This window comes from Oryctolagus cuniculus, chromosome 14, assembly GCF_051225735.1.
Source record: "Oryctolagus cuniculus isolate XC-2025 breed Fujian yellow rabbit chromosome 14, ASM5122573v1, whole genome shotgun sequence".
Classification (NCBI taxonomy): Eukaryota; Metazoa; Chordata; class Mammalia; order Lagomorpha; family Leporidae; genus Oryctolagus; species Oryctolagus cuniculus.
The window spans coordinates 48,181,291-48,200,328 of NC_142880.1; the positions used below are offsets into that span (position 1 = coordinate 48,181,291).

The following is a 19,038-nucleotide window of genomic DNA, read 5'->3' on the forward strand; positions in this document are numbered from 1 at the left end:
GTCACCCTTTTGAGAAAAATAGTACCTTACACAATATTGACTCTCCAGTTAATTAATTATTTATTTCTTATTTTTATTGGAATCCCTTTTAAAGATTTTTAAGGTGAACAAATTTTATATATTTCACACATAGAAATTTAGGAACATAGTGATACTTTCCACCCTACCTTCCCTTCTGCCTACACTTCCACCCTTCCTCCCCTTGTTCTCTTATTCCCTCTCTGAATTTTTATAATGACTTACTTTCAGTTTACTTTATACTCACATGATTAACTCTACAATAAGTAAAGAGTTCAACAAATAGTAAGAAGGAAAAAAAAACAAAAAAACTGTTCCTCAACAGTAGATACAAGGACTGTAACACATTGTTGAATCTCAAAATGTCAATTTTCTCCAATTGTTTATAATCATGTCACCCAAGCCATTCTTTCAGTGGCAAACTGCCTTTCTTTTCTGTCTGCATTTCATGAGGAAAATGGTCTTTTGAAGGCAGTGCTGTTTCTCAAGCTTGTTCCTTCTTCAGAGGTGTTTGAACATTTTACAATTTGTAATTCTCAAGTGTCAGGTAAGATAGCCACATGGATTTGAGTAGAGGTCAGTTTTCCTCTTTACAAACAATTTCCATAACTTCCCATCAGCAAAGACCAAGCTGGATGTTGGAAGGTGCTGGAGGACAGTGAATATTTCAACAGAGATTGTAGACAGGAGGCATCTGAACATACATCAAGACAAATTCACTTTTTAAAAAAAAAAAAAAAAACAACTTTACGGCATATAGTTCTACAGACTTACTTCTAAGAGTACAGCCTAAAAACTTGTCATGGGACTCCAAACCCATTAAAATTGGTGGTATAAATGCCATCTTAATTGTTAGGACAATCATATTAAATGTTAAATGTTAAAGTCAACATACAGATAGGTTTAAGTGTAAAAGTGATCATATAAATAACATCAAGTATCTGGTAATAATAACAGAATTGAAAAGGAAGGTAAGTCCAATATGGGAAGCAGACCACACAGCAGACTCCTAGAATGACATTCGCTGTAAATAGCACTCTAACCTCAGAATCAACACTTAAGGCTTCCTTGTCTGGCTGAAAGGCCTGTGAGAGCATTTCAGGCATGGAAAGCCAAGATCTGTGGCAAAAAATATCCTACACAAAGAATCTCTGTGAGACCTCAGTGGAAAGAAAGGGCCATCAAAGAAGGAGGTACTTTTCTCTGAAGGGAGGAGAGAACATCCACGTTGCTTATGCCCATGTCCAAATACTGATGGAGTCTATGGTCACAAAAGGCTTCCCTAGCCTTGGCAGCACATGGCAAGAACCTCAGGTGATCACTGATGTCATAAATAAGAGTGTTAATTGTTAAAGGAACAACAGAAGTCACTGGGTACCTACTCCCCATGTAGGACATCCATCCTTTATGAGTTGTACTGCATCCCATGAGAATCGACTGCAAATCTTGTTCTCAAACTGTGCTCTATATGTTGTGTGTGGGGGGGTGCGAACTGTTGAAATCTGTGCTTAACATGGAGTTGGTACTCTGTATATAAAATCAAACTAAAGATGTATCAAAAGAGGAAGGGGATGGGAGAGGGAGAGGGAGGGGGGATGGGAGTTGGGGTGGGAGGGTGGGTATGGGGGAAAGAACCACTATATTTCTAAAGTTGTACCTATGAAAAATACATTCATTAAATAAAAACTTAAAAAAAAAAACTTTAACAAGAACTAGGTGTAGTTCTATATGCAAAACAAAGAAAGTGATGAGTTTGATTCTAAAAATCACATGTAAAAAATCATATTCTTATCTCATACTGCCATAGAGGATACCTAATGAACTTTTCCATAAAAGAGACTTAGATTTAATAAAGAGATGAAAAATGTTATATACCAATTCATGATTGTGCATCTATAAACACCAGCTCCCATAAACATAAATTGGTAATCTGTAAATAATCTAAAATTTAGAAATTAAAAATACACTTTCCAAAAGAACAAGTTTTTTCCAACCATATTCATGATGTTATAATATTATTATTTAGTTGACACATATTATAGGTAAATACATTCATGTACATTTACATTTCTATGATGGTACTTAAGAAAGATCATGGAAAATGTATATTTTGAAATATCTTCATGATCTTCAAAAGTTTATGCACCAAATAATTTACCTTTTAATCCTATTTTCATATACTTTTGAAGTATCCTCATATGTACATATATGTGTATAAATGTAGAAATATAAATGTGTGCATGGATATATACATATATATCTCTCTGACACACACATATATAATAGTCCAAACATCAGTCATTTAATAAACTTTTTTTTAATTTTAAGAAACACATTTGGATCATGCCACCTCTCAGAAAGACTCCATGACTTCAAACTCACACTTGATTAGTCATTGGTGTGATTCATTCATTCACAGGAAGTTGTCAATTACAACTGCTAACTATGAAGTTCACGGAATGCTTTTACAGGCAATAAGTTGGAACAGGAGAGGAAGTGGAGTTTCATATTCAAGGTTAAAATGTAGCCTTTTAAAAGTGGAAAGGATTGGTCAATCAGTTGCTTTGAATTTGAGAAATCAAACCACGATGGCTGTTATTGAATTGATTGGCTTTGCAGTTACTTCAAGAGAACAGCCTCAGGCAGCAGGAAAAAAGTTCCCTAAAATTTCAAACACTGTGAACATATAATTGAAGATCAGGAAAACTTCCTGAAGCTAAACAGAAAAGAAAATTATTCTTATCAAAAGAAATTATAATATGATAATAAATGATTCATCTGATTCACGCATATGAAAAAGCCTCAAGCATCCTTGTTAAAAAGAACAATGTTTTATCCCATATGATAATTACTTAAGTAGGAATAGAATTGAAGTGGAAATTTACAAAGATTTATGAAAATATTTTGAGAGGATGTACATTTGATAGTATATGGAAAAACAGAGGCATTGCCTAAAATTATGAAGTATATAGAACTTTTCTCTGGTGGGGAGAATTATGGGATTTTTGTCAAGGATAACATCCTACAATAAAATCATATTTTACAAAACAGAAATCAGTGGTGGGCATTGTTTTGCAGAAATTGAACTACTGCTTGGGAAGCCCACATCCGCATCAGAGTTCCTGGGTCTGAGTCCTACCTTGATCCTAGTCAAGCTTACTGCTAATGCACATGCTGCAAGGCAGCTGGTGATGGCTCAAATACTCGAGTCCTTGACGCTCATCTGAATTGAAGCTCCTGACTTTACCCTGGATCTGATCTGCTGTTGTAGGCATTTGGGGAATGAATCAGTGATAGAAGACTCTGATACTCACTCTCCCTTTCCCTCTCTCCCTCTCTCTTTTGCACTGTCATACTGCCATCAAACTAACTGAATAGATAAATGAGAAGCCAGAAAAATCTCTTATGTTACATTAAGACCTTCAATAATTTTATTGCAGTACCAGTATTTCCCTTCTTTTATAATGTAACTACTTCCTGAATAAAATGGGAAACACTTCCCAGCCACATTTGTTCCATGGTAAGAAAACATCATATCTGACGATGACACATACATGTAAGAGACAATTATCTCAGAATGCATTTAAACTCACAACTCTTGAAGACGGCTTAGTTGTGATTAGCAATGACTTCTCCTGAAGATATGTAACTGGGAGCTTCTCCATCAAATGTCATAGTAACCTGATGCCAATATCAGAACAGCCTTTCTAACACCTACTGCAAGTGCATGTAAGTAGGGTGTTCTACAGCTCAGCTGATGGACCTTTCTCAACTTAAATCAAATTTATATTTCAGAGCAGCTTCAGGTCTATTCACAGTAAAATCAAGAAAGAAAGTACAGAGAATTGTTTGTAACTGATGAGCCTACATTGACACATCACTATCACCCAAGCCTGGAATTCACATGAGGGTTCTCGTTTTGGTTTTACACATTTGAGACCTGCAAATGTATAATGCCACATATCCCCTTTATAGTTTTCAATACCTGTGCTGCCCTGGAAGCCCTCTCTTCCCCATTGATTCATCCCTCCCTTTCCCACATCCCCGGTAAACAACTAATCTTTCTTCTGTCTTCATAATTTTGCCTTTCCCAGCAAATCCTGAAATCACACTGCAATTAGCCATTCAGATTGGTTTCCTCCACTTAGTAGCACACAGTTCAACTTCCTGCATATTTTATTTGTAACTTTTAATTTCAGAATAGTTTTAAATTTACAAAACAAAGATTGTAGAATTATACAGAGTTCCCAACCCAGGTTCCTTTATTACTAACAAATAATATTTGTCACAATCCAGAAATCACACCCAGCTTCCCTTATTTTTTCCCAAACTCCTTTTGTGCTCCCTACCTCTCTCACAAGCAACATTCTATGTTCATACTGATTTTCTTTAGCTCCCATTTATGAGGGAGAACACGTAGTATTTGTCTTTCTGTGTCTGATATTTTAATACTTTACTTAACATGATGTTCTTTAGTTCCATCTCTGTTGTTACAAATGGCAGAATTTCATTTTTATGGCTGAATAGGATTCTATTGTGTATATGTAAAATATTTTTATCCATAAATCTGATGGTGGATACCTTGGTTGTTTCCCTATTTCACTACTGTAAAAGTGTTGCATAAACATGGTAGAGCAGGTATCTCTTTGATAATGATTACTTGTCTTTTGGATGTATACCTAACAGTGAGATTACTGGGTCATAAGGCAGTACAATTTTTGGTTTAAAAAAACCCCATACTTTTTGAATGAATATTTCTGTTTGTGTTAATATTCCATTATCTGGATATGCTAAAGACATTTGATTACTTCCATGTTTTGGTGATTATAAACAAACTGCTGCAGACACCAATATATGAGTTTTTTGCATGGATGCAAGTTTTCAGATCACCTGGATAAATATCAGGCACGATTGCTATATTTAGTTATGTTAAAACAGCCAAAATGTTTTCTAGAGTGGTTGTATAATTTTACATTCCTGTCAAAAACGAATGTGCTCCTGTTGTTCAACATCTGTGTCTGTTTTTTGTCTGCCAATGTTCTTGCTTTTGGCCATTCTTATATACGGTATATAAGTGCAGTGATATCTAATTGCTCTTTTCAAAAATATTTATTATTTATTTTAAAGGCAGAATAATAGTGATGGAGGGGAGAGGGAGAGATACAGGGAGGTAGGAAGGTAGGGAAGTAGAGAGGGAGAGGGAGAGGGAGAGGGAGAGGGAGAGGGGGAGAGAGAGAGAGAGAGAGAGAGAGAGAGAGAGAGAGAAAATCTTCCTCTGTTCCCAGGTACATCGGCATGAAACTGGATTGGAAACAGAGTACCAGGACAAGAACTGTCACTCCCGAATGAAATGCCAGTTATCTCAAATGGCCATCTATCACCACAGTGTTTGTCCCTAATTGCTGTTTTAATTCAAATTTACCTAATAGTATATGATGATGAGCATCTGTTCATATGCTTATTTTAATCCATACATCTACTTTAGTGAGTCATTTGTTCAGGTCTTTCATCCCTTGTTTTTAAATCATGCTGTCCATTTCTTGTTTTTATTGATTTTGACTAGTTCTTTGTATTATTTGGGTATAAATATGTATCAGGGTTTTCTAGAGAAAGAGAATCAATAATGTACCATATATACATCTACACATGTTGTGAACCTCAAAAAGTGCATGGAAAATGGAATTTACATGATAAGTGTTTTTTTGAAAAAAATTAAAATTCATTCACACAATGGGTGTTAAGGAAGGAAGAATGAAGGAAGGAAGGGAAGGAAGAAGAGAGGGAGGGAAAGAAGAAGGACATAAGGAGAGAGGATAGGAGAGAGGAAGGGAATATCACTGAATTCTTAGAACTGTATCTCTGGTATATATTTGAAGTAGGCAAGCATACAGGTTAAAATTGATTAGGTTTGTGAGCTGGAAACCACGCCCCTTTGTGACCTCACACCCTACCTGATACCTTCACCACGCCCCTGTGTGACCTCATGCCCCTACCTGGCCACACCTGGGTGCCCACCAGCCAATCAGGTTAATTAACCACTCCCCACTGGAAGAGGAGTAAAAGCCTGGGACATGGTGTGTCTTCCCCTTTGCTTCTTTGCCCTGGCCTCTTTCCAGGAGGGGGCTTGCTGTAGCCCGGTGCCTCCAGGACAGGTGGCCTTCAGGCCACCTGCCCTAGACTTCCTGGCCTAGATGCTCCTCCATATGGCTGGTTCCTGGTGCTCAGTATGAACCCAGATTTACCCCTCTCTCTTAGGTAAAGCTCTCACTCTCCTATGTATCTTTCTCACTAAATAAAAGCCTAAAATGTACTATGCTGCCTTGTTTATTTATGCCAGTATTTAGAATTCTTCTCTAAATATTAGGCAAGAACCCTCTTGGGCTTATTAATATTGGGGATTTATTAATAACATATGACGATATCGTATGGCACCCCAAATTCTGGTAACATATGTGGCATCCCAGATGGCACTTCTGGGGCCACATTTTCATATATATTTTAGGGGGTCATTTCTGATATCATATTGACTGTTCCCTTTATATTAATATCACACTACCATGAAAAAATCAAGAATTATATGTGAAAACGATAAAGTCCTTAAGTTAAAAAAGAGTTCACGAAGACTGCATATTACAAAAAGGTAGAATTCTGGCTAATAATAAACTTAATCTTATGGGTACATCAAAAAAATGGAATTAAAATATAACGAAAATATTTCATGATCTTATTGAAGCCCTCCCATATGTATAGTTGGAGAAATTAACTCACATCATAGTGGAGGCTGAGAGGCCTACAATTAGCTGATTAGCCTGCTGGAAATCAAAGAAAGGTGATTGTGTAATTCAGTCCAAATCTGAATATAGTTTTATTTGGCCTCCTATCTGGATACCCCATGAGCGAGTCAAACTTACTGGATCTTAGCCAAAAGGCCAAGTGATAACTCAGTCAAACTGACACATGACATTAACTATCACCTAGTCCTGTTCCACAGGTGTCACTGTCAGTCTGTGATTCGTCTTATCCTGCTGATGGTGTCTTGTGCACAGCCTAACTTTCTAATGAGCAAATCTGGCTTATTAACTTTGCCTGTGATGTTGTATCAAAAAATCATCATCAGAGTCAGTGTTGAGGCACATTGGGTGAAGCCGTTGCTTGCAGCGCTAGCATCCCGTATTGAAGCACTGCTTTGAATCCTAGATATTCCTCATCTAAATCAGCTCCCTGCTAATGCACCTTGGAAAGCAATGGAAGATGGTCCAAGTGCTTAGGCCCCTGCTATCCACAGTGGACACACAGACAGAATTCCTGGCTCCTGGCCTCAGCCAGGCCCAGCCCTGGCTAATGCAGCTATCCATATGGGTAGTGAACCAGTGGATGGAAGATGTCTTTCTCTACCTCTCAAATAAATAAATAAATCTTTAAAAAATATCATTACCTGGGGCTGGTGCAGTGGAGCAGTGGGTTAATGCCCTGGCCTGAAGCGCTGGAATCCCATATGGGTGTTGGTTCGAGACCCGGCTGCTCTATTTCCTATCCAGCTCTCTACTATGGCCTGGGAAAGTAGTAGAAGATGGCCCAAGTCCTTGGGCCCCTGCACCCACATGGGAGACCAGAAAGAAGCTCCTGGCTCCTCGCTTCGGATCAGTGCAGCTCTGGCTGTTGCAGCCAATTGGGGAGTGAACCATCGGAAGGAAGACCTCTCTCTCTCTCTCTCTGCCTCTCCTCTCTCTGTGTAACTCTCAAATAAATAAATCTTTAAAACAAAGTCATTACCACACCCTAAATTTTTTCCTATGTTATAGAAGTTTTATAGCTTTAACTTTTACATTTAAGACTATGATAAATTTTGAGATAATTTTTGTGAAAGATGTAACATCTAGGTCTAGATTCATTTCTTCTCACTTGAATGTCAAATTCTTTATATTATCTGGGTTTGATGCCAGAGGCCTGCTAATGAGGAGATGGCTCAATTAGTTCAGTCTCAGCAACCCGAGACCCTACTGAGTTCTCAGCTTCTGGCTTCACACTGGTCCAGCCCTAGATGTTGCATTTGTGGAGTACATTTTTCTGTCTCTGTCTCTGTATTTCTATCTCTCTGCATTTTAAATTACTTAATTAGTTAATTAAAAATCTACAGTTAAACTATATTTACATAGTCCAAGTAAGAAATGATGTTTTGTTGCTAGGTTGTTTCTGCTATGAATCTATATATTTATGCTTCTAGTGATTACAGTATAACTTATTCTTGTCCTTGAAATTAATTAAATAAGGGTATACTGTGTGGTCTTTACATTTAGCAAAATATTATTATTATTTTTACAGGCAGAGTGGACAGTGAGAGAGAGAGAGAGAGAGAGAGAGAAAGGTCTTCCTTTTTTTGCCGTTGGTTCACCCTCCAATGGCTGCCACGGCTGGCGCGTTGCGGCCGGTGCACTGCGCCTATCCGAAGGCAGGAGCCAGGAGCCAGGTGCTTATCCTGGTCTCCCATGTGGGTACAGGGCCCAAGCACTTGGGCCATCCTCCACTGCACTCCCAGGCCACAGCAGAGAACTGGCCTGGAAGAGGGGCAACCGGGACAGAATCCGGCGCCCCGACCGGGACTAGAACCCGGTGTGCCGGCACCGCTTGTCGGAGGATTAGCCTAGTGAGCCGCGGCGCCGGCCCATTTAGCAAATTTTTAAAGAAAATATACACACCAGCTAAATTAATTACCATAATTACTGCTTTGTGCATCTGTTTTATAGCAAACAAAGCTCCTCTCTTTTCAATGCATGCCAGGTGAATTATTGTGACATTCTAAAGGTTTTTTGGGTATGCTTCACTAGCAATATTTACTTCAAAAATTTTAACATGAATTATTGCCTCTTATTCTCTTGTGGTGCTGAGTTGTATCAACAGGATGTGGTTTCCTGTGTATCATTTTTCATTTGCTTGTTTCTTATTACTTTCCTGGTAAACAATTGTAGGTGCCCACTCACTGTACATTACCCACTGACTACTGCTTCCCAATCACCTTGATATGTAGCAGCTATAACTGGGAATTGCTCTCTGCTGAATACAGGTTCATAACATTAAAAACGCACCTATGGTTATAAACATTACATGCTGAGCCTCATTCATGGGCCTAACATATCTTTACTTTCCATGACTAATTATATTCATAAAGCAGATAATTCCAAAATGTTCCTTATATTTTTACTAAAAAAGATCTGAGATAGAAATATAGTACAGATTTGGTTCATTATGTAATAACACAGAAGAGTATAAAATAATATAATAATCAGTTACTTAATTTTGTTCTTAATTTGTTCAGTTGCTCATTTCTTTATACAGTATTTAGTATGTTACAGAAAATATACTACATTCCCAAAGTTTCTGTAAGGGGACATTTAAGCCACTTGATAATACATCAAATGAAGTGTACATTGGCATGCAAATTCAAGGACTTCCAACCTAAATTCACTGAAATAGAATCCAGGGCAGTGGGACCCAGGCATGAGTAATTTTTTTTTTTTTTTTGACAGGCAGAGTGGACAGTGAGAGAGAAAGACAGAGAGAAAGGTCTCCCTTTTGCCATTGGTTCACCCTCCAATGGCTGCTGTGGCCAGCGCACCACACTGATCCAAAGCCAGGAGCCAGGTGCTTCTCCTGGTCTCCCATGTGGGTACAGGGCCCAAGCACTTGGGTCATCCTCCACTGCACTCCCAGGCCATAGCAGAGAGCTGGCCTGGAAGAGGGGCAGCTGGGACAGAATCTGGTGCCCCGACCGGGACTAGAACCTGGTGTGCCGGCGCCGCAGGTGGAGGATTAGCCTACTGAGCCGCGGCGCCGGCTGGCATGAGTAATCTTAACAAGCTCCTCCAGTGATTTTCATGAATGAAAAGATTTGAGATGTTTACATAAAGTCTGTGACACATGTTGGTTGACCTCCAGGTGCTCATAGTTCATTGTGCTATCTATCTATTTCAAATAATAAGCATGAATACTGAGATATTTCGGTATACTTAGAAGTTCCATTAACCAATTTCAAACTGATGAAATCATATGTCTTGGCAGTAATTCTTCTCTCCAAATGACTTATTGTCATGACGTAGGCATCTAGAAAATTCATTGTTAGCTATTCAACTGCTATTTAAGTATTCCAACATTTAATAGATATATGCCATATACAGTCAGCTGCAAATTCTGACTATTCTCCAACTGACTTCATCAAATAGTTGGACTTTCATAAATTTTTGTCTGCATAAAACACAAAAATATTTAAACATTTATATATACCTGTCCATCGATAATACAATTTCAGAAATCTGTTTTCTTGTTCATCATCACCAACACAATGTGTGCTGAATGTGGTTTCTGTTTTGTATAAAATGTGGGATATAAGGGTAGGCATTTACCATTGTGGTTAAGATGCCTAAGTCCAATCTCAGTGTACCTGGGTTAGATTTCCAGCTTCAGCTCCAGCTCTTGACTCCAGTTTCTTGCTAGTGCAGCAGTGATGGTTGAAGTAATTGTATTCCTGCCACCCACCCACATGTTTAGCCTGTACTGTGTTCCTGACTGCTGGCTTCAGACTTTCCCATCCATTTCTTTACCATCCATTGCAGGCATTTGGAGAGTGAACAAGTGGATAAGAACTCTCACAGTCTCTATCTCTTTCTCTCTGCCTCTCAAATAATTAGAAAATGTCATTTATATTTACACAGACTACATCATATAATATAATAATGTTGTGACTAGAGTGTTCAATGATACGGAATTAGATACACAAATCTGCAATGTTAAAAATTAAGATAAGTAAGATAATATATTTTAGTAAAATGCAAACAAAACTGACTTGAGGTCATAATTCAAAGTAATCAAAATGAAAGAGTGCGAGAAAACTACCTTGTAGGAGTGACCACTCCTTGTAGGTTGTAGAGGAATATGAATATGGAGGCATGGAAAGAAGACCTAATATTCAGCAGGAGTAAGTATGGCAATATAGGATATTGAACAGACAAATTTTTCTTTAGTGGATAATGTAACAGAAAAAATAGAGATTTGACAAGCCATGATTAAAGCATTCTTCAAATATGTTAATATTTTGTTCCTCAAGTGAATGAAAGTCCAAAATCTCTTGATGCCACTGTGCAAAGTCAAGATTGGCTCAACTTCACTAGTTTCAGTCTTCTGTCTTCGTCACTGGATACGGATGTGCAACTGCATGGTTATCTTTTTTTTTTTTTTTTTTTTTTGACAGGCAGAGTTAGACAGTGAGAGAGAGTTATAGACAGTGAGAGAGAGACAGAGAGAAAGGTCTTTCTTCCGTTGGTTCACTCCCCTAATGGCTGCCACGGCCAGCGCTGCGCCGATCCTAATCCAGGAGCCGGGTGCTTCCTCCCTGTCTCCCATGCGAGTACAAGGACCCAAGCACTTGGGCCATCCTCTTCTGCCCTCAGGACCACAGAAGAGAGCTAGACTGGAAGAGGAGCAACCGGGACTAGTACCTGGCACCCCAACCAGGGCTAGAACCTGGAGTGCCGGCGCTGCAGGCGAAGGATTAGCCAAGTGAGCCACGGCGCTGGCCTGCATGCTTATCTTTATAGTTACTTTTAGTACATTTGAGGCCCTAAGATTCTTGTGTATAATAAATTAAACCTTAGATTTTTATTTCTTTTTTGCTATACCATTTATTCATATTTTCTTGTTAAAGAAAAATATGTCAGATGTTATAAAGACACTGGAATCTTGAATTTTTATAACTGCATATTTGGCTTCAAGCTGCAACTCATGTAATTAACAATCATAAATTCATGGAGGTAGACATTGTAATGATTTTGTGGGAAGATTCAATTTTTCCTCCTCTACACTTTCATCTCTTCTTAGCATTAAAATTTATGGTGAGACATTTTATATAGGTTGAAGAGAAAAGGAAGGAGAATTCTCAGGTTGTATATGGAATGTGATTCAAGAAGTCTCTTTGCATATATATCTCAGATACTTTTTACCATTCATTCCAGGAAAGAATGAGTGGCCGAAAGTTTAAATAACTTTCTGAAATCACAAGATTCAAAGTTCTAAAATCTGATATCACCCTCAAGACTTCCTGACACCAAAAGCTTAATGCTAGTGTGACATTAGGGTAAACAATGCAGACCTTAAAGCTTGTGTTGTCTACAGGATAGAGTGAGGCTATGTGAGAGGCGGAGAGCTGGAGATGCAGGGGGAGTAGGGGGAGGGGAGAGAGGGAGTAGGTAGAAGAGTAAGGAGATGAAAGAGAGGACATCACCTCAAAAGTAGGGATGACCTCTATGAATCTGGAGATATATAAATGACAGATGCAAAGAGAATAGAGTTGTGTTGATACATCATGAATCATGCTTCTTAGAATGTTTTATTTCCATTTTTGCTTTATTTAAATTGTATTTTTAATATTTATTATTAGTGTTTCAATGTGATCTATGTTTTCAAAAGCCGTTTTTCTAGTTGATGCATTTAATAGCTATTCTGGCAAAACTACAGGGTTGCCAGATCAGTTTGTGACTGTTCAAATTTCATTATAACTATTCCTTTCAGTGGAAACTTACTGGGATGGCACTATGTGGTAGAAAAGTATTTAAATAGGAGTAAATCTCAGAAGTGATAATAATGATGGTGGTATTAAAAATACCAGCTGGCTGGCGCCGCGGCTCACTAAGCTAATCCTCCGCCTTGCGGCACCGGCACACCAGGTTCTAGTCCCAGTCGGGGTGCCAGATTCTGTTCTGGTTGCCCCTCTTCCAGGCCAGCTCTCTGCTGTGGCCAGGGAGTGCAGTGGAGGATGGCCCAGGTGCTTGGGCCCTGCACCCCATGGGAGACCAGGATAAGTACCTGGCTCCTGCCATTGGATCAGCGCGGTGTGCGCAGCACACACTGGCCGTGGAGGCCATTGGAGGGTGAACCAACGGCAAAAGGAAGACCTTTCTCTCTGTCTTTCTCTCTCACTGTCCACTCTGCCTGTCAAAAGAAAAATACCAGCAATAATTATGTATTTCATCCATAAACCATGCCTGGTACTAGGAAGAATGCATTCAGCTGATCCCCTCACTAAATCATCATATGCAGTGCATATTAGAGTTCACATATTATTCTCCCATTTACAAAACAGCAATTACAAGAATTGAAAGGTTAAGAAAGTTGCTCAAGGGTAGATAGGTGTGATACAGCACATTTCAGGCCATGCAATTAGGAGTCAGGGTGCTGTCTTTTTCTCAACTGGCATCTTAACAAGCGTGAGGTGATACTTCATTTTTGTTTTGATTTGCATTTCCTTATTCTATGTGACGTTGATGCTAAAAGATGTTTTATACCAAATTGTCCAAAAGAACTCAAATTAGGATTTCATCAACATATCTGCACTCTTATAACAATTGTACTATTACTCACAATAGCCAAGATATGGAAATATCTAAATGTCTAACTACCAATGAATAGATAAGAAAATGTGGAACAGGGCACGATGTGGTACTGGATTAAGGTCCACCTGTGAGACCAGTATCCTATATGAGCATCAGTTTGAGGCCAGATTGCTCCATTTCCAGCCCAGCTTCCTGTTAATGCTCCTGGGAAATCAGCGCAGAATGACCTAAGTACTTGGGTTCCTGCCACCCACGTGGAAGACCCAGATGGAGTCCCCAGTTCTTGGATTTGGACTGGCTCAGTCCCAGCCACTGCAGCCATCTGGGAAGTGAACCAGCTGACGGAAGATCTCTTTTTCTCTGTCTCTACTTCTCTTTTTGTAACTCTGACTTTCAACTAAGTAAATAAACTTAACAAAAAAAAAAACAGTAAAAATATACATACATACAATGAAATATTAAGGAAATCCTGTCATATTTGACCATATGCATGAATGGTAGGCTAAGTGAAATAAAGTGTCAGAAGCACAAATATTGTATGATTGCACTTCTATGTCATATTTAAAATATTCACTCATAGGAGCAGAGAGTAGCATGATGGTCACAAGGGATAACTTCCACACCAGTGCCTTCTGTCATCTGAACACCACCTTGTAACCCAAGCCAGTGGTACAATGGGTTATCAGATACTTATGATGCCAGCATCCCACATCAGAGCACCAATTCAAGTGCCTGCTGCTCTGCTTCCAATCCAGCTCCCTGCTGATGTGCCTGAGAAAGCAGCCAAAGATGACCCAAGTGTTTCAGGAGTTCATGGAGTTCCAGGCCTCTAACATTGGTCTGGCCCAGCTCCTTCCATTGTGGCCATCTGGGGAGTGGTCAGTGGATGTTAGATCTCTTTTTGTGTCTCTCCCTCTCTGTGTCATGTGGCCTTTCAAATAAATAAAATATTTTTACAATTTTTTAAAAAGATGTTAAAATATTTGAGGCTGTGTTGAGTGGAATATTCCATATTTTATTGCATCTTGCATCTAATTTTAAAGTTCAATTCTTAAGACACTTGTGGAGAATTCAAGTGACTACTGAAGTCTTTGGGAATAAGATTGTGAATGTATTCAGGATGGTTGTAGTATAGTCAAGGAGCCACATATAAAATCTGAACATAATTAGAAAATGAAAGCAAAGTAATCCCTCGGCTTTTAAGAATGTGCTTACATTCTTATTGCCTTTGATCTTTTAAGTGTAACTCACAGTGAACATATTACAGAATTAAACAATTAACCATGATACCACTATATTTCCTTAGAAATTTTAAAAATAATAAGAGATGTACATATGTGACAATATTTTGGGGAAGTTACTTTACTGATTGTGTTTTTATTAATAATTCAATGTCAAGTATGTGGATATCATTAGTGCAAAGATAAATTCATTGTCAATTGTTAATTAACAAGTATTCATGTCATAATGACTGGTATCATTCAGAGGCAATATGGTGAAATCATGTCAATAGGGTAAAAATTATGTAATTTCCTTATAAGTACAGATGAAGACCACAGAAAGAAATAGAAATATTATATTGTTCACTGAAACATGACGATTATTATAGAAAAACTGTTGTTCACAAGAAATGGGCTTACTCATGTGTTATAGCCCTGTCTGTTGATGCTCTTGATTGATTCAAGGATTGAATGAGAAATAATAGTAGCTTGGATAGGTTGTGCCATTTATTTTATGTAAGCTAAATGGAAATTATTTAATAATTGGATACTCTATTTAACTGCCAGCAAATTGGTAGTAACAAAATGCTTAAATGATGATCCCCAAACATTTGAGCATTTGTTGAGTTATATACATATGGAATATTGCTGTTCTCTTGTGTGATCGAAAAAAGGTTATAGGATTAGTAACGAACAGACAGCCCGAGGTACGGAGACGCTATTCCTCAATACACGGCAGTGATTCTGTTCCTTTGATGACAGAGTCAGTAGAATTCACTATCTTTTGGAAGATGAGTACAGAAGTATAAATCTTATATAATTTGTAAGTGAGGATCTTAATCAGTGTCTAAATATGAATATTTTTGTATCAACATGATATATAGAGAAGAAAAAGGATAATGAGCCAACACTGAAGGCTAGTTTTCTGTTTCCTTGACTTCATGGAATAATATTTTGTTGACTCATAAAATTAAAAATGGGAAAAGTGTCATTTTTGTTCATCACTGAGAATACTGAGTAAGGAGGGGCTGGTGCTGTGGCATAGCGGGTGAAGCTGCCGCCTGCAGTGCCGGAATCCCATATTGGCTCCTGTTCGAGTCCCGGCTGCTCCACTTCCAATCTGGCTCTTTGCTGTGTCCTGGGAAGGCAGTGGATGATGGCCCAAGTCCTTGGGCCCCCGCACCGGAGTGGGAGGCCCGGGATGGGGGGACTCTTGGCTCTTGGCTTCAGATAGGCACACCTCTGGCCATTGCGGCCAAATGGGGAGTGAACCAGTGGATGGAAGGCTTCTCTCTCTCTCTCTCTCTCTCTCTTTCTCTCTCTCTGCCTCTCTTTCTCTCTCTGTGTAACTCTGACTTTCAGATAAATAATTTAAAAAAAAAAAAGAATATTGAGTAAGAAAACAAGTTGCTCAAAAAAAGGATTTGTTTTCTTTGAAAAACTAACATTTATTGAGAATCTGCTCTGTAGCAAAAATATCAAAAGCTATTATCTCACACATGTTGCACAGAGATGCAAATGGCCAGGTAGTATAATCAGACATGTAAAATAGAAAGTTCAGTCAAATGGTAAAATTTGTTCATCCAATGATCATATTATATCATAATTTGGTAGATTAGAAGAAGCTAACACATATACAACTTCTCACATCTCTATCTGTATGCATTGAAATTGATATAAATATCTCTTTAATCTTTTCATAAAAAACAAAGTAGTATCTGACATCCAAAAAGTGAGAAGTAACAGTTCCTATGTTTCTGAAACTTTTCATACCCAAATCTCCAGAAAGAATTACCCATATATGCAGGCTGAGATTTGAATGCAAGATATTTATCTGGGATAAACTGTGATAGCAAGCAGAAGAGGGCAGAAAGCCGACAGGGGGAAGTATTCTGTGAATTAGGTCTAATGAAATTCAGGCTAATGTATCAGAAACCTATGGCAAGTTAATTGCCTACGTGAGTTTGCAGCCTTGGAGCAAAATATTCAGGCCTTTATGCATCCCATACTATTTAGACACTGGATGAAGGCTTTCCTGGACATACAATGCTGGAACTTCAGGTAAGAAGTCTAGCAGCTGCTGAAATGGACGTGAGGCATCTGGAAGCTAGAAGCAGAATGCTAATCACAGTCTCCAGAGAGAGAGAGAGAGAGAGAAAGGAAGGGAAAGAAAGATCTTCCATCCTCTGTTTCACCCCCTACAGCAGTCAGGGCTGGGCCAGGCCAAAACAAGGAGCTGAGAATTCAATTTAGGCTTCCCAAGTGAGTGTCAGGCTCCCACATACTTGAGCCATCAGCTGCTGTCTCTCAGTGTGTGCACTAGCAGGAAGCTGTGTCAAAAGCAGAGGAGATGGAACTTGAACTGGGATTCCAAAATGATATTGCCTCCCAAGTGGCATATTGGCAGTCGCACAGAAAGCTCACTCCATTCATTATTTTCTTTTCTCTCAATTCCATTGTTTTGTGTTTCATATTGCTATCACACTGCCTTATGTATGACCACAATACTTAGTTACTTCTTAATTTAAATCATTGTCTTTTCCTACTTGAATTAAAAGTTCAAAAGATTATGGTTTTAGTTGTTTTATTTTCATTGCTGTCCCTCATTGTCCTTAGTGTGCTGTACATTGAGATTTAATGCTATAACTAGTACTCAAACAGTATATTTCACTTTATGTTTCTGTGTGGGAGCAAACTGTTGAAATCTTTACTTAATGTATGCTAAACTGATCTTCTGTATATAAAGAGAATCGAAAATGAATCTTGATGTGAATGGAAGGGGGGAGGGAGAGGGAAAGGGGAGGATTGCGGGTGAGAGGGAAGTTATTGGGGGGGAAGCCATTGTAATCCATAAGCTGTACTTTGGAAATTTATATTCATTAAATAGAAGTTAAAATAAATAAATAAATACATATGAATATGTAAGTCTGTTATATAGGCTTATATTATTGGAACTATTTTAGTGAAATCCTAAGAATTAGCTTGGTCCAAAAAAAACTAGTGAAGAATTCTAAGACAAGAACGTAAGATGTTCCAGGTAGATGTACCAAAAAAAAAAGAATCTAAGGAGAGTGGTAATGCAAGTGTATGATGATGAAAAGTGTCTTTCCTTACGCTGAGAGTTGTTAAGAGTTATTCCTTCATTTACCTAGTTGTCATAGTGCACCCACCAGAATTTCCTAGTTCTAGATGTTTAGAGAAATCACTGTTCTCATGAAGCTTACACTCTGGGGAAGGCAGATTAGGAAAGAACAAAAGTAAGAGTTAACTAAATCATTATAGCAAGTGAAGTGGTGATAATTGCTAGGAGGAAAGAAAATATTTTATCTGAGTTTACAGTTTTAACTAGGAAAAATATAGTGCTGTTTTTAATTAACTAGTACTTTCTCACAAGAGCTGATTATTAAAATTGTAGGAATTTTGAATGTTAGTTCATACACACAACCACTTTTTTTTTTTTTTTTTTTTTACAGGCAGAGTGGACAGTGAGAGAGAGAGAGAAAGGCCTTCCTTTGGCGTTGGTTCACCCTCCAATGGCCGCTGCAGCCGGCGCACTGTGCTGATCTGAGGGCAGGAGCCAGGTGCTTCTCCTGGTCTCCCATGGGGTGCAGGGCCCAAGCACTTGGGCCATCCTCCTCTGCACTCCCTGGCCACAGTGGAGAGCTGGCCTGGAAGAGGGGCAACTGGGACAGAATCCGGCACCCCGACCGGGACTAGAACTCGGTGTGCCGGCACCACTTGGCGGAGGATTAGCCTATTGAGCCGAGGCACTGGCCTTACAACCACTGTTAACATTAAAAGATATAAACTTACAATTCTATTTTAAAAATAAAATATGAAAAGCTCAACAAATCTTAATTTTGCCCCTATATTTTAATATTATCTATACACTTGATGTTATTTATGTCTATTGCATCTATATGGCAACTGTAGAACAAAGTATTACTGTTAATATTTCCCAACTCCATGTTCTGTGATGTCAATTTGGTAACACAATATTAGCAGCAGTGGGGATATTTTCATCATGGCAATCATCAACTGATACTAAATCTGAATTGAATTTTATTGGATGTATGATTGTCTGGACTTGAGAAACTAAAGAAGAAATCCTAAAGCAGAGAAAATGTAAATGTGTAGTGACTTATTGCTTGATAATAGCAAATAAAGAAATATTACTTTAAATAATAAAATTATTTTTTCGATTTATCAAAAAGTGGCTTCTATTATTGATGAATAAGTAATGTTCAGATAAATATCATTTATCCACACATTAATGTACATAAGATTATCAAATAATATGAAACCAGATCTAAAAATGTTTGTCATTTAAATGAGAAATTTCATTACTGAATCAGAAAGCATTCAAAGCTTTATTTGCAGGATATTGTTAATATTTGAATTTCAAAAATAGGCTGGATTTA

General features: G+C 38.3%; 1 protein-coding gene across 4 annotated transcripts in view; it reads right to left on the reverse strand.

The window, feature by feature from the left end:
• CDH18 (cadherin 18) overlaps nt 1–19,038 on the reverse strand; it is a 974,018-nt gene that overhangs the window by 124,736 nt on the left and 830,244 nt on the right. The gene's annotated exons all lie outside the window — the stretch shown is intronic.